The following is a 15,847-nucleotide window of genomic DNA, read 5'->3' as shown; positions in this document are numbered from 1 at the left end:
CACCCATAAAACGTCCAGTTTCCGCCCAGAAACACCCACTTCCTGTCAATCACACTCCGATCACCAGAAAGAAGAAAAAACCTTGTAATGCCGTGAGTAAAATACCAAACTTCTTAGCAAATTTACTTGATGCAGCCGCAGTGCGAACATTGCGCATGCGCAGTTAGCGGAAAATCGCACCGATGCGAAGGAAAAGAACGAGCGATCAACTCGGAATGAGGGCCTGGGTTCCACGGGGCACAAACAGTGGTGTCACTAGTTGGTGCTCCAGGACCAATTCAATTATTCATGGGTAATGTGATAGGCAAAACCAGTGCTGGTCACTGCCAATCATAAAATATAGTGATGTGCACCGGAAATTTTTCGGGTTTTGTGTTTTGGTTTTGGATTCAGTTCCGCGGCCGTGTTTTGGATTCGGGCGCGTTTTGGCAAAACCTCCCTGAAAATTTTTTGTCGGATTCGGGTGTGTTTTGGATTCGAGTGTTTTTTTACAAAAAAAACCCTCAAAAACAGCTTAAATCATAGAATTTGGGGGTCATTTTGATCCCATAGTATTATTAACCTCGATAACCATAATTTCCACTCATTTCCAGTCTATTCTGAACACCTCACACCTCACAATATTATTTTTAGTCCTAAAATTTGCACCAAGGTCGGTGGATGACTAAGCTAAGCGACCCAAGTGGCCGACACAAACACCTGGCCCATCTAGGAGTGGCACTGCAGTGTCAGACAGGATGGCAGATTTAAAAAATAGTCCCCAAACAGCATAGAAAAAAAGAGGTGCAATGAGGTAGCTGTGTGACTAAGCTAAGCGACCCAAGTGGCCGACACAAACACCTGGCCCATCTAGGAGTGGCACTGCAGTTTTCTAGCGAGAGGATGAGAGCTTCCATCCTCATGTGAATCTGAACCGCTAGCCATGAACATAGGCCAGGGCCTCAGCCGTTCCTTGCCACTCCGTGTCGTAAATGGCATATTGGCAAGTTTACGCTTCTCATCAGATGCTTTTATTTACATTTTTGGGTCATTTTACTGAACTTTTGTAGTATACTTGATGACACAGAGGTAGAGCAGTGGACTACTGTACCGTACTGCTATATATAATACTGGTGGTCAGCAAAATTCTGCACTGTCCTCCTATTATACTGCGCACAACTAAAATGCAGCACAGGTATGGATGGATAGTAGACTTGACGACACAGAGGTAGGTAGAGCAGTGGACTACTGTACCGTACTGCTATATATATACTGGTGGTCAGCAAAATTCTGCACTGTCCTCCTACTATACTGTGCACAACTAAAATGCAGCACAGGTATGGATGGATAGTATACTTGACGACACAGAGGTAGGTAGAGCAGTGGACTACTGCACCGTACTGCTATATATATACTGGTGGTCAGCAAAATTCTGCACTGTCCTCCTACTATACTGCGCACAACTAAAATACAGCACAGGTATGGATGGATAGTATACTTGACGACACAGAGGTAGGTAGAGCAGTGGACTACTGTACCGTACTGCTATATATATATATATATTGGTTGTCACAGCAAAATTCTGCACTGTCCTCCTACTATACTGCGCACAACTAAAATGCAGCACAGGTATGGATGGATAGTAGACTTGACGACACAGAGGTAGGTAGAGCAGTGGACTACTGTACCGTACTGCTATATAATACTGGTGGTCAGCAAAATTCTGCACTGTCCTCCTACTATATACTACTCTACAATGCAGCACAGATATGGAGCGTTTTTCAGGCAGAGAACGTAGATATTTTCAGCACACTGAGCACAGATATTTGCAAGCACACTAAGCACAGATATTTGCAGCACACTGAGCGCAGATATTTGCAGCACACTGAACACAGAAACTGAGAGAACGCTGCACATCCTCTCGCTATCATCTCCAATGCACGAGTGAAAATGGCGGCGAGGCGCGGCTCCTTATATAGAATACGAATCTCGCAAGAATCCGACAGCGGGATGATGACGTTCGGGCGTGCTCGGGTTAGCCGAGCAAGGCGGGAGGATCCGAGGCTGCCTCGGAACCGTGTAAAATGGGTGAAGTTCGGGGGGGTTTGGATCTCGAGGAACCGAACCCGCTCATCACTAATAAAATATGCGGACAAAAAGAAGTGCAATCTAATCTATCTCCACATAACTGAACCTGAAAAAGACAGGTAAGCACAATTTACTTTATTTGGCCTAGGGATTCTGTGAAAAAATGCTGATACTCTCTTTCATCATTCAAGAATTTGGGAACCACTGCTATAGAGCAAAAGCGAAGTAATCCTACTGTGTGATGTTATACGTCTGATTTGGGCCTGATTGAACTGACATTTCACACAGATTACAGCTGCAAGGTAGTGTCAACTGCAAAAATAGGCACAGATAGTTCATTGCAGTGGCATGAAGGGGAAGCAGTTAAAATACCAGCTGTTGGGATCCCGGCGTCCAGGAGGCCGACGCCGGGATCCCGACAGCTGGTAAAGTACTGACAGACAGACCACTACCGTGTACTGCCACTCAGTTGGTGAGTCCACGCCACCAACTGAGTGGGAATATAAACTGTGGTGAGCGAAGTGAGCCACCGTGCCTGAAGTGCGGCGAGTGCAGCGAGCCTGTGAGGTGAATCGCTGCCAGGATTGTGACAGACGGGATGCCGCTGTCGGTATACTGACAGTCGGCATCCCATCTGCCGGTAAAACGTACCGGTTCCGCATGAAGCGGAGAAAACCTAGAATCAGTGCTTTTCTTGCACAACTTTGGATAACTGTAGCAATGTTCACACAAATGCTGATACATTTTTTTTAAGTCCCAATAAATACTATACTTACTTATATTAAATTAAAAAAGAAAAAATGACATGTGAGTATTTATTAGATATGAAGTCATGTGTTATAAAATGTTATTTATTATTTTGCATATGCATATTCAACTTGATTTGAACATATATTACAAAGGCAACAATGATCCAAATAATGTAAGGAACTGTAGATAAGTAAACAGCCGTGTTATCACTGTTAGTTCAGGTAGTGCTCATTCAGAGATTAGCCATATTTAGGCTGTGATGAAAAGAATAATGAGTACATATTTAAATTCCTGTATACCTGCAGGGTATGGGGAACAAGCATTTGTATGGCACTTGACAACAAAACAGAAAAGTATAATAAATGATGCAGTTACAGCAATTTAACAACTGCCATGGCAACTAAATAGCGAATAATCGTTTCCTATTGTACAGTTGTATTACTATTAGTAATCAATTGAAACATCTAAACATAAAAGAGTAGGTTTGCAATACAAAGAAGGATAATACCAGTTATTAAACATATGTGGAGTTTTTAAATCCCATTTATCCTAAAGAGCCATTCAGTTTCCTTAATTAGTTTAACCAAGTATCAAATGCTTGACATATGCAGCTTCATTAGAATTCCTGTCTGTATTACTTTCTGTAGAGGAAATTCTACCTTACATTCAGCTCTCCCTCCCTGTACATCTTAAAGCAACTACTGTACCTGCTTTCTGCGTAATACTAAAACACAACTCTCTATGAATAAATGCCTGTAGCACTAGCAATCCAAAATTCTATCACCTGTTACATAAAATGCAGTGACGTATGCTAACATCTTAGTAGACACCAATTAATAGTGACAGAGGCATTTGTCTCCATAATCTGTGGATTTCAGTACCTGAAATAACTTGGAAAGTAGAACCAGTTTTAGATGAGTGCAATGAAGTCATTTATATTGGGCCCAACCCCTCTGTGACACAACAAATGATATGTATGCTTTAAAGATGCTGACAGCTACTCGTCAAATGAAGGAAATGAGGGTGCTGATCTTGTGGCAGTCAGTAAATTGGTCAACTTCTGTGACTTTGCCTACATCAAACCTTTTTTTTCACTCTTAGGCTGGGTACACACTAGAAAGATTTATCGTTCATTCGAGCCCCCGATGATATATCGGTAGCGGATCAGCAGATGTGTGCAGCCTATATGTCTGTGAACAACATCATTCACAGACATATCACACAATGTAAAAGCAAAACATAGGAACTGCGCTAGTGCTGTGTAAAACAATTATGAGGGGGTGGCTGCACTATAGGGCTCCACTGTTGCACAGGTATGAAATGTAGTAGATTTCCGCGCAAACCTAGCTATTTGTGTGTCATAAGGAAATATATACACATATGAATATTAAATAATGATAATAATAGTAATAATAATAATAATTATTAAAAAAGATTGCGTCAGACCTGCAGCAAATGTGTACGGGCAATCTGCCGGATGTCTGTACACTGGCTGCAGGGACCAACAACACTGACATCACAACTGGTCGGGCAAATTTAAATGTCCGCCCAGTTGTGATGTCTGGTCCCAGTGTAAGGTCAGCCATTTATCAAGCCTTGGACAGTGATAAATTGCACAGTGATAAAGTGCCAGCCAATCAGCTCCTAACTGCCATGTTACAGGCTGTGTTTAAAAAATTACAGGAGCTGATTGGTTGGTACATTATTACAGTGCTTTTTATCACTTTCCAAGGCTTGATAAATCTGGGCCTAAGTGTGCATGGTATCTGGTCTCTAGGTCGACCACATTTGGGTCGACATTCATTAGGTCGATATGGCTTCTAGGTCGACTTGAAAAAAGGTCGACATAAGTTCTTCACAATTTGTTTCATTTTTTAACATTTTCATACTTTCCGATCCACGTGGACTACAATTGGGAACGGGGTAACCTGTACTGAGTGCAGCAGTAGCGGAGCAAGACACTTTGCCCGAAGCATGGCGAGTGAAGCGAGCCATGCGAGGGGACACGGTGCACTAATTGGGGTTCCCTTCATTCTACGAAGAAAACGACACCAAATAAAGAAATAAAAACATCACGTCGACCTTGTTCATGTCGACATAATGCTTATGTCGACCTATTTCTGGTGTCGACATAGTGCCGACCAATAGTGGTTGACTTAGACACTGTCAACCTAAGTGTGGTCGACCCTATGATCCAAACCCGTGTGTATAGCTTACCTAATTAGCCCATTGGTGGATGTGACGACCAGTTGGCCGCTTTGTCTTTCTAGTGTGCATCCAGCTTTAGGGGTGTATTGTAGTAGTGAAAAGCCCTGTTTCACAAAACATGTCAGAAAACAGGGCATTTCACTGCTTCCTAGTGATCAAAAAGTATACCATGGAGAAGTAATGTAGATAACATTTATCAGAACAGAAAGATCTTATTTCTGTTTTGCTACTCAATTTAATTTCACCATCTGGAGATAGCAAAAGAGCTAATGCTTACCTCTGTTCGGGAGAGGAGCTGTGCAGTTCACTTACTTTGCTCCTCTCTGTCGCTCCGTCACATGTGTCCAGTGTCCGCCCTGTGACCTGGGCGGATGCTGGTGTGCAAGGCACTGTGTGAAGAAGACTTATCAAACTCCTGATATGTTAGTCTTTGCACTGCTTCTTAGGACCTCAGAGGGGCTGTTTATCAAGGAACTCAAGATTTCATAATGGCTACAAAATTGCTATATATCGCATCAATATGATGCAATAGATAGGGATATTTTAAGGAAGCCAGTTCATGTTCTACATAAGTAGAGATCTTATTAAGGGTGCACAGTTAATTATTTTTTATTGGCACCAGCCACTTTGGAATTCGCTAACACTTTTTCAGTTCAGTAAATTGCAATTGGGCAATGCTGTTATTGCATTTATTAGATGTGTGATAGCATGTGGTCATGGCTTGTATAGGAGGTATATTAGATTGACATGGAATGCCTGTGCATTGTATGACAGACAACAGAATGGGGATGCTTTGTGCAATATTGGGTATCATAAGTCGCTGCGTACTGAATAACTGATATCATATGGGGACTGTGTAGTGGATGATGGGCATCGGTTTTGGCTATACACTCTACAATATTGGATATCATCAATCTGTGTCTGCACTATGCAACTATAGACAACAATAGGGGACTATGTACTTTCCCAAATTTCAATCCTGAGTTGATCCCACAAAAAGAAAAGTAACAAGTTTTGGATAAAATAACTTATAGTACCATGAATGTGATATATACAGTTCAATTTATTGAAATATAACCTTAAAAATAGAGAAATAATATCCCATTTTAATCACAGAGCACTGTCAAGTGTATAAATACCTGCAGGGTAACTAAAATAAATGAAATGCTGCTGGGTATACAATGTATGAATCTCTCTCTAATGAACACTTGGTAATAATGTTGCCCTATGAATAGCAAACTGCAATACTGTATGAGGAAATGCAAATAGTCTATTTTCATCCAAGTGACGAGGTCTAGGAGCTCTTAATTAGCATAGGCAAACACTTGAAAAGTTTGTGCGGCTCCACGAGAACATGTCCTCCAATATTACAACAATCTTGGCAATACAGTCACCACAAGACGATGATCGCTTTATTTTTCCTCGTAAAGGGGTAGATGTACTAAAGCCTTGGAGAGTGATACAGTGGAGAGAGATGGACTACCAACCAATCAGCTACTAATTTGTCATTAGTCAAATATAGCCAGTAACATGGCAGTTAGAAGCTGATTGGCTGATCTCTCTCCACTTTATCACTCTCCGAGGCTTAGTATATATCCCCCAAAATGTGCTGATATCAGTAGAAAGGGATCAGCATCTGCATCTCTGCCACAGCCAATCAGTAATTACATCTGAAATACCACAAAATGTTTTTACAATTATTGATCAGCCTCAATTCATCAGACATGACAGCTGGTAGTATTACAAATACAGTTATTTTCTCTAGCAATATGCTGCTCTCATTTACGATGCTGGTTTTAGTGTTACGTACAGTAGTGTCCTTTACATCAATTCAGCAGTCGAGCCAAATAGCCCCACTCCGTGTACCAGGTCATGTGAGACTCTATTAGTGGTACATTTTGGCAAAAAAAGATGCCCAACGCTAGACCTGACAGCTTACTCCCGACGGGCTTCTCGTGCTGTATGGCATATTGAAGCTAGATGTATGAGGAATGTATCTGTCCAATCTGACTGACCAATACCAGTTTCATAATTGAAAAGTAAGTATTTTTGTCTTCAGTTGGTGACATATAGATGTGACGCATCAGAGTAATGGATATTTTAGTGAGGCTTTTATTAATCTTGTCTGTGATGTATCTTGTGTACAAATACGGTGTACAGTGAAACAGCTGTTTTAGCGAACAAAATTATAAATTCTAGAGTTTTCTACTTTTGCTTAAATGTGCAGTTAAACAATCAAATTTGAAATGATAACAGTTCAATTCCACTGTCCCCAGCACCAGGACTAATGCTACCTTTATTCTATAAAGCAGTGCTATCAAACTTGTTGGGTACGCAAATATCTTGGTCCATTACACACAACCCTGGGACCATCAGAAGCAGCCCTACTCCCAGCATACTAGCCTTGTTGCATCAAAAGTTACTGTCCATCATGCACACCCTGTACACAACACAAAATCCTCTTTACTATGCTCTATACCAGTGATGGGGAACCTTTGGCACTCCAGCTGTTGTTGAACTACACATCCCAGCATGCCCTGCTACAGTTTTGCTATTTGGCCATGCTAAAACTAGTAGGTCATGCTTGGATGAGTAGTTCAACAACAGCTGGAGTGCCAAAGGTTCCCCATCACTGCTCTATACTATGCTCACCATATACTGATTACTGAATACCTCTTAACATGTCAGCTTGGTGAATCTGGACAGGTGGCGCTCCTCTTTTTTTCCATTTACTGTCGCATGTAACCAGTCCTGCTTATGCAGAGCAGAGCTGAATACAAAATACCTCCTAAACTTCCATCCCAGAAGACAATGCAGTCTCAATTGGAACAGAGCGTTTAAATGTCTACTGTCCCACCAAAATCATCCTATTTGGGAGGTATGTAAAGGAGCGGTCATAACTGCCCTGTATTCACCAGTCCAATGCAAAGTAACACTTCATATTACTACATTACCAAGCTTTATGGAGTGATGACATATTCATGCTTGCTATTTTAGTGCCCATCCTCATTGCTTGTTGCTGTTATCAGTGGTCATACTTTCAGTACCACAAGCCCCTATGGGCAGTATAATAGCATCTCAGTAGAATTCCTTCACAGAATTGAGTTAAACACGAGAGTAATAAAGCCGCAAAACCGATAAGCATACCAGAAGACTTTTTCTAGTGAAGTCACAAGAAGTGGATTAAGTTGTAAGGTGGTTTTAAAAAGTGCTATCCCCTATGTTTGTAAGAGATTTTCAGTTTGTGGGGGTCAGTCTGATACTGAGAAACAATTCTCTGATGGCAGATTACGTGAAAATATTTTAGTTTCTGCTTCTATTTCTGTTCATTTTAAAGAAAAAGATTTAGCATTTCTATTACTGTATGTCAGTTTGTAGCATTCACGCTAGCCTTCTTTTGCGGGGCGTTGAGCCCTGCCCCTTTTCTGAGTGACAGAATGTGCCCTGCCCGTTCGTGCCTGCCCTGCTGATTACCAAAGGACTGCCTTCCTCCCTGCCGCGCTGTTACTCCTCCCTGCCGCGATGTCACTCCTCCCTGCCGCGCTGTCACTCCTCCCCGCCGCTGCCTTAGGCTTGTCGCGCTGATGTGCTAACAGCTCTCGGCTGAAGGCAATACTGTAGGCTGCTGGGGATCTGGTAAGATGAGGAAGGCTGGGTTTGCCTCTCCCGCTGAGGCAAACCCAGCCCTCCTCTGTGTACATGACCCTATAAAAGAGGACGCCAGGGAGCATCATTGTGGCGGTCATTTTCATCCAGCTCCGCAGTGCGTGAGGGGGAACCAGCGCGCGCGCTTACTCCCGCAGCATCAGCCTCCAGTAAGTTGAATTGACACATAAACATCATCTAAGAATAGTGCTGCCAGACTAAGCTATTTATCCTGTATAGATCGCCTGGTGCCCCTTTAGTTTTAATCTGGCAGCACTCAACTCTTATCTTATTGTGACACATTACCTATGAATTACAAATGAATGTGTAAGAGATCTAAGCCCAGTCCTAACAAACTGCTGGTTTCTTCCACTGGAGACAATGGTGACTGTTTTTTTTTTCTAATGGCCAACAGTTTTGGGCAATGTATTTGTAGCTGCAGAAAACATTATGATAGCATTGGGAAATCCTACATGCCTTATACAATCTAATAACTGATGTAACCTATTAGGCTTTAGATGCAAGAGGATATCCCCTGCTTGTTTACCTTTGAGAGCCCCCAGTTTCTAAACAGCCCTGATATATTCTGAAGTGTCTCAATAGGGTTTATATAGTTTATTAAACTATATAAACCCTATTGAGACACTTCAGAAATAAACTGGCAGCACATGAATGCTATATAAACCATCCTGGGACACCTTCGCTTCAGTCTGACAGCACATTTAAACTTAAGATACGATGTGCTGCCAGTTTAATTCTGAAGTGTCTCAATATGGTTTATATAGCAACACGTGCTGCCAGTTTTTTTCTGAAGTGTCTCAATAGGGTTTATATAGCAACACATGCTGCCAGTTTAATTCTTGAAGTGTCTCAATAGGGTTTATGTAGCAACGTGTTCTACCAGTTTTTTTCTGAAGTGTCTCAATAGGGTTTATATAGCAACATGTGCTGCCAGTTTAATTCTGTAGTGTCTCAATAGGGTTTATATAGTTTAATAAACTATATAAACCCTATTGAGATACTTCAGAAATAAACTGGCAGCACATGAATGCTATGTAAACCATTCTGGGACACCTTCGCTTCCATCTGACAGCACATTTAAACTTAAAATGTGCTGTCAGATTGAAGCGAAGGTGTCCCAGGATGGTTTATAAGATACTATGTGCTGCCAGTTTAAGACACCTGCATACATATAACAGTATGTGCATCATTTTGCTCTACTAAATCAAAAAGTGCCCTCCCAAATCAAAAAGTGCCCTCCCGAATCAAAAACGTGCCCTCCCGAATCAAAAATGTGCCCTCCCGAATCAAAAATGTGCACCCTGCCCTAAAAAAATCCTAGAGTGAACACTTTTTTTTTTTTTTAGAGTGAACACGTTTGTTATCCCCATGTTTATCAATAAGTATTGTGATTGTTATTTTTATATTAATATACATTTAATAGTGTTACATCTTTGTGTTCTTAAAGATGATACATGTTATTTTAAACATTCAAGGCAAATAACTGTTTGCTTCAGTTAATGATTACATGTATTTAATAGTAAGGGTTAAATACAATAGCCGGAGGTGCGGAGCTTTCTGCAAGTCTGCCCGTTTTTTTTAAAGCAGCAATCATTTACCAAGTTGGTTTTGCCTTGTAAATGATTGTTGCTTTAAAAAACGAGCAGACTCGCAGAAAGTCCTGGACTCCGGCAACTCAGAGGCTATTACATTATGTCAGTGGTTCCCAAACTTTTTTGAATCATGGCGCCCTAGAGTATCAGATTTTTTTTCACGGCACCCCTAAGCCAATAGTTTCATATTGAAAAATTTAGAAAGAAATATTAAATTAAGTAAATTGTCTTTATAGGTCATCCTTACGGGTAACTTATGTGGTGAGGGACAAGATTTGCTTCTGATTGTCAATATATTTTATGATTGTCAGCCATTAACACTGGTTTTGCTTTTTACATTGACCATGCAGAATTTGAATTGGTTCTGGACCACCAACCCGAGGCACCCCTGCAAGTGTCCCGAGGCACCCCAGGGTGCCACGGCACACAGTTTGGGAACCACTGCATTATGTCCTTAGTATTAATCGTAATTTGGAGGGATTTTAATCATTTTAAACTGCCCAGAGGGGTTGTCTGAGTAACCCTGTCACACATGCTCAGGAGAGGCCTGTCATGACAGCTTGGAAACAGCCTGTTAAGGGCCCTACACATTAATAGATCCGCCGCTGAGCTGCCCGACGGCAGATACGGCCGACGGGCGACCCGGTGGGGTGGGGGGGGCAGTGACGGGGGTAGTGAAGTCTTTTCACTCCCCCCGTCACCCGGATCCATACAAGTGCAGGCAAATATGGACGAGATCGTCCATATTGGCCTGCATGCACAGCCGACGGAGCACCAGCGATGAATGAGCGCGGGGCCGCACATCTTTCATCGCTGGTGACTCCACACTCAAAGATATGAACGTTATCTCGTTCAATAATGAACGAGATCGTTCATATCTTTGAGGAATATCGACCAGTGTGTAGGGCCTATTAGAAATTTTTATTTATCAACTTAAGTAAAGAAAGTCTGTGTGATTTCTTGGGAAGGAAATATAGACTGCGTACCAAGGTCTGAACTCAATGCTTAAAATATTAAAAAACATACAACTATTTTTCCCCTCCAGTTCACATTTTCTTTCTCTACCTATTTATTTCGTAAAAGGTGTGAAAATAAAGCAGCTTTTGCATGTAAGTAACAAAGGATGTACCTACTAAACCATATGAGGATAGAGGAATTCCAAAAATTGGCAAAAGCAAAGATCAGTTTATAGAAGCTCTCTTGCCAGAGGATCTTTGACAGTGGAGTAAGCACCGGGGGTTGGTGTTTTTCCGGGATTCTAACTATTTAATTCTGGTTGAGTGTGTATTCTTCCATGCAAGAACAGGTGGATTCACACAGATATGAGTCTAGCGGAGAGCAAGATGCTTTCTCAGCTAGTTTCTGAGAAGAAACTCGGTTAGGGATAGATGCAAGTCTTAACCTTGTGCATACCAATGAACATGTGAAAAGGGAATTGCATCATGATTTCAGGGAACACACTGACTGGGAAGCAGGATAGTGGGAGGGTGTGGATTAGCCTGTTCCCAAACCAGCAGAGTCTCACACTTCAGTGCAGAATAGAGGTGTTGCAAAGGGAGATCTCAGAAAACATAGCAGAAAGTGGCAAACATAACATACAGAGTTTTAATGATGGAGTACAAGGCAACACACTACAACTATAATGGGAGTGTTGTACATTTCTAGATGTGTCACCCTTCTGAGCAGGCTAAGGAGCCATGGTTCACTTTCAGGGGTATTTTCCTGCTGAAAACCTTGAGACAGGTTTGTGCTCACATCACCACACAGATCAATAAAACAGACAGCTCCCAACCCCCCTCCAATTGTCATTATATACCGAGCAAGAGGTGAGAAGAGAGGCAGCCTGCACATGAAACAGAGAGTAGTAAAGAAACTGAGATGTCCTGCAGATAAGTCTTCCACTGAGTCTCACAGAGAAAGCTAGTACAGTAATTGGCATACGGATAAAGGACATGACTCTATAGGGACCCTGATAATCACAGAGAAGACCCTTGAGCTGCTAACAGAGAGCACAGGGTCACTTAACATACAGCAGCCCTAGTATCACCCTCAGTTTGACTAAGAATCCTTTCTGAATTAGGACATACAAAGGTGCAGGCATAAGAGGAAGACTTTAAAGGTTAAAACTTCCCAAAGGGATTTGTACAGATCACATAATCCTATTCATAGCTCAGTTGCTTCAGGATCCCTGTATGCAGAAAACCAGAAGAATTCAATTGTCTACCTGGACAGAAAGTTGCTGCATCCAAGGGTAGATTATTATGATATAATAAAATCAGTATGGAGGAGGGGAGGAGGGGGGGGGGGGCAGGGGGGCAATGGTTTGGGCAATGTACAATACAGTGCTATTAGCATGGGTCAGAGTGTAACGGACAACAGACACCAAATGCATACTTGGCTGATCAGGGAGAGCAAGCATTATTCTGGAGGCATAGCAGAAAGCCTAATTCCCTGTCAAGCAGAAGAAGGGCAGTGGCCACGCATGTTAAGGAGTTATCAAATCAGATTACCTTGTCAGTTCAACTTGTACTGCCACTGACAGTTTCTGACACTCACCTGTTTAAAAGGGGGAGGTGTCATGATTGTGGCCTAATCATGATTACTCCCAGTAATATGAGTTGCTTGTAATGTGGCAAATTACTAAGAGTACTTAAGTATATTGAACTTTACTTTATACATGTGCTTTGTGGCATTCTGTTTGTGTTTATGCAGACATGCCTAATGTCACAGATTTGTTGTCCCACCCCCTGATGCTGAACCATTTCAGAAATCCTTTTGGCAAGAAGAAGTAATTGGGGGTCACTAACAGTATTATATAATTACATCATAAAACCACATATATCAAAAAATGATTTTAACTATATATCTGTAATAAGTAAAATCACTCACATAAGATACATACCAAACACAAACATACATGTCTTTTAATAAACATAGGTGGGTGATCTATATCACTTCATTTTATTTTAGAAATCAGGCTTTCGTAGTCCCCTTCTACCTGTGCACAAGTGAGTCAGGCATCTCCAAGCCTCTGACTAAGCCAGCACTGCCTATGACATGTAATACGCTCTGCTTACATAAACAAAGAGGAAAAACAAATACAATACATAATAAGCAGCTTTTATAAAACAATAACAAAATTGTGTCTACTAAAAGTACTTATTATCAAATTGTTGATACATTATTAAATTATTCAGGGACATTTTTTTTTTTAAAAAGCTGCCAATAGCCTTACATGAACTAATTTAACACGGATCGCTTACAAGTGACAACAGTAGAGGATCACTTCTCATCCACTTTGCTGAAGAGCTCTACTTTGAATGAATGACTGGGGTACAGAACAAACATTTTATTCTAAAAAAGAACAATAATGTTTTCAAGACTTCCAAAAGCATCTGAATGAAAAGTTACATTTGATAGTATACAGTATACTACAATGCCTTTGAAAACAGCTAAGCTTGTGTCTAAATATATAAAAGTGTATGGGTACACAATGTCTGTATCCCTGATGCAACACTCTATGACCAACACCTAAAACAATGGATGTTAAGCAAGAGGGATTCTTTTGCAATAAACTCATGTACAATGGATTTGGAGTCAGTATAAGAATGAATGAATAACTGTAGGAGTGATCAATGATAAATGGCTATTGCTATGCACGTGCTGTATAAAACTACTACTAGTACTTATATAGAAGCTCTTTAATAATAACCCATTATTAGTAATCTGCTTTTGTGCTGTCCACCTCTGCACCACACCAAAGTGTAGATTTTGGGAAGGGTGCATGACACATAGTAAGTTCAGGTACAAGAGATCTTAGGGACTGACAGCTACAGGATGTGAGTTACGTTTCTGCTTCTGCCCCTTAAACAAGCAGAACAAAGCAATTTGATTGGTATAATTCATTGATTAACAAAGCGTGCTGCAGCCCATCAGATGGGGAAACCAGCAGTATTAACTGGAACAAAAACCCCTTTCATGGTCAATTCCTCTTTAAAGGGACTGCGGTTTTTCTACGGGATCCCTGCATCACATCTTCAGCTCACATGCTGCAGTACAGACAGCAACACACAGCTGTGATCCGCAAGCACATGCATGTGTGTGTGACAGCACAGGGGGATCGGGTTACTGGCTGGCACTGCAGCCCATGGCACAGCATCATCACCTGCACACCTGCCTGAGGATCACCCTGCCCAGTGCCAGTGACCCCACGTCACCCCGAGCAGCAGACACTTGCCACCAAATTCCAGAATATCCACCAGGCCTGGAGTATGAAACACACCTGGAAGGGCACTGAGGGTCATTTGCCTGCATAGCACAAACTCCCATCTGTTCCAACAAGTCATATGATGAGTGCAGCAGAGAGGAGCAGGATAGAGAAATATCTGCATTAGCAATGACAAGCTACCTTACTGTGTGTGCCAGATCCTGCACTGCTCTCTTCTCCTTAGATCCCCTCTCGCTGAATCCTGCTGATGTGCTGCAAAGCGCCTCTTCCTATTGCCACACAGCTCCTTGGCCAGTCTAGTTGATCATAGTAAACATCCTCCTGCCAGGGGTCTGCATGCCAAGTGCTGGCAGCCTGGTAAGGCAGAGTAGTTGTGAAGTGGACGGATTGGTGGCCTCTCCGGCAGCTGATTCATGTGAAGGGGAAGAGGAGAGCGGGGAGGAGCTGGAGGCAGGGCTCAGTCACAAGTATGTAGTGTGTATAGTGTATACAGTATGTGGAAGCAGTACTAATGCTGCTGCTGCCACCTCATAAGCCGAGCAGCAGCTCAGGATCAACCTCTTGCTGCCGCTGCCTCCCCTCCTCTCCTCCCTTAGCATTACGTTACACTCCTGTCCAGCCTTCTAGTCTCACAGCTTTATTGAGCGGTCACAGTGTGTGTCAGGAATGTGGAGAGAATGAGGAAATATACGTACAGTATGTCTGTCATACAAGGTAGTTAGTAATCAGGATACATGTATCTCATGCACTATTAATAGGCTCAAAGTGCTTTCTCCTTATACATGTGTATTCCAAGATTAAGTATTTACAAACACTCTTTATTGGTATTTATACAGTATTTTGCTCAGCTGTCTGCAAAATCCCTGTTGTCATGATTTCCAAAACAATTTCCAGGGTCTCTGCAGTTTGGAAGAGTTCTGGAAGGGTTTTGGTGTATTATGTCGACGGAAGACAGCAATTATGTTGACGTTCAAAATGTTGGCATGCAACATGTCGACTCTGATGAAATATCGACACGGTGACAATGTCGACAAGCAAATTTAAATCTAACGCTAACACTGAAACTAATCCGAACACTGATAACATGTCTATTGTCAACATTTCACTGTGAAGATGTTGAAATTTTATTTATGTCAACATCTTGCAAATGTCAACATTATAGATGACCTTATTATTACCATGTCGACATCATAACATTCAACATTCTGGTGTCCACCTTATAAATGTCAATATAGTGACCACTGGCGTGCGCAGCACATTTTGTTAGGGGGTGCACCGTCGGAGGGATGTGTCTAGCACCACCTTTGGGCGTATCTAGCACCATCTATTGATGGTC

General features: G+C 41.9%; 1 protein-coding gene across 4 annotated transcripts in view; it reads right to left on the bottom strand.

The window, feature by feature from the left end:
• CCSER1 (coiled-coil serine rich protein 1) overlaps positions 1-15,085 on the bottom strand; it is a 1,413,620-nt gene extending 1,398,535 nt beyond the window's left edge. For 2 of the 4 annotated variants that reach the window (XM_063917302.1, XM_063917330.1), the window contains exon 1: positions 14,692-15,085. The gene's annotated coding sequence lies outside the window, so the exon portion shown is untranslated. Of the gene's footprint in view, positions 1-14,565; positions 14,646-14,691 lie in introns of those variants that run through there. The other 2 variants (XM_063917310.1, XM_063917321.1) reach the window with 2 other exon arrangements.
• Between the last annotated feature and the right edge of the window lie 762 nt (positions 15,086-15,847).

This window comes from Pseudophryne corroboree, chromosome 1, assembly GCF_028390025.1.
Source record: "Pseudophryne corroboree isolate aPseCor3 chromosome 1, aPseCor3.hap2, whole genome shotgun sequence".
NCBI classification, from domain to species: Eukaryota; Metazoa; Chordata; class Amphibia; order Anura; family Myobatrachidae; genus Pseudophryne; species Pseudophryne corroboree.
This window is presented reverse-complemented; position numbering and strand designations above follow the sequence as displayed.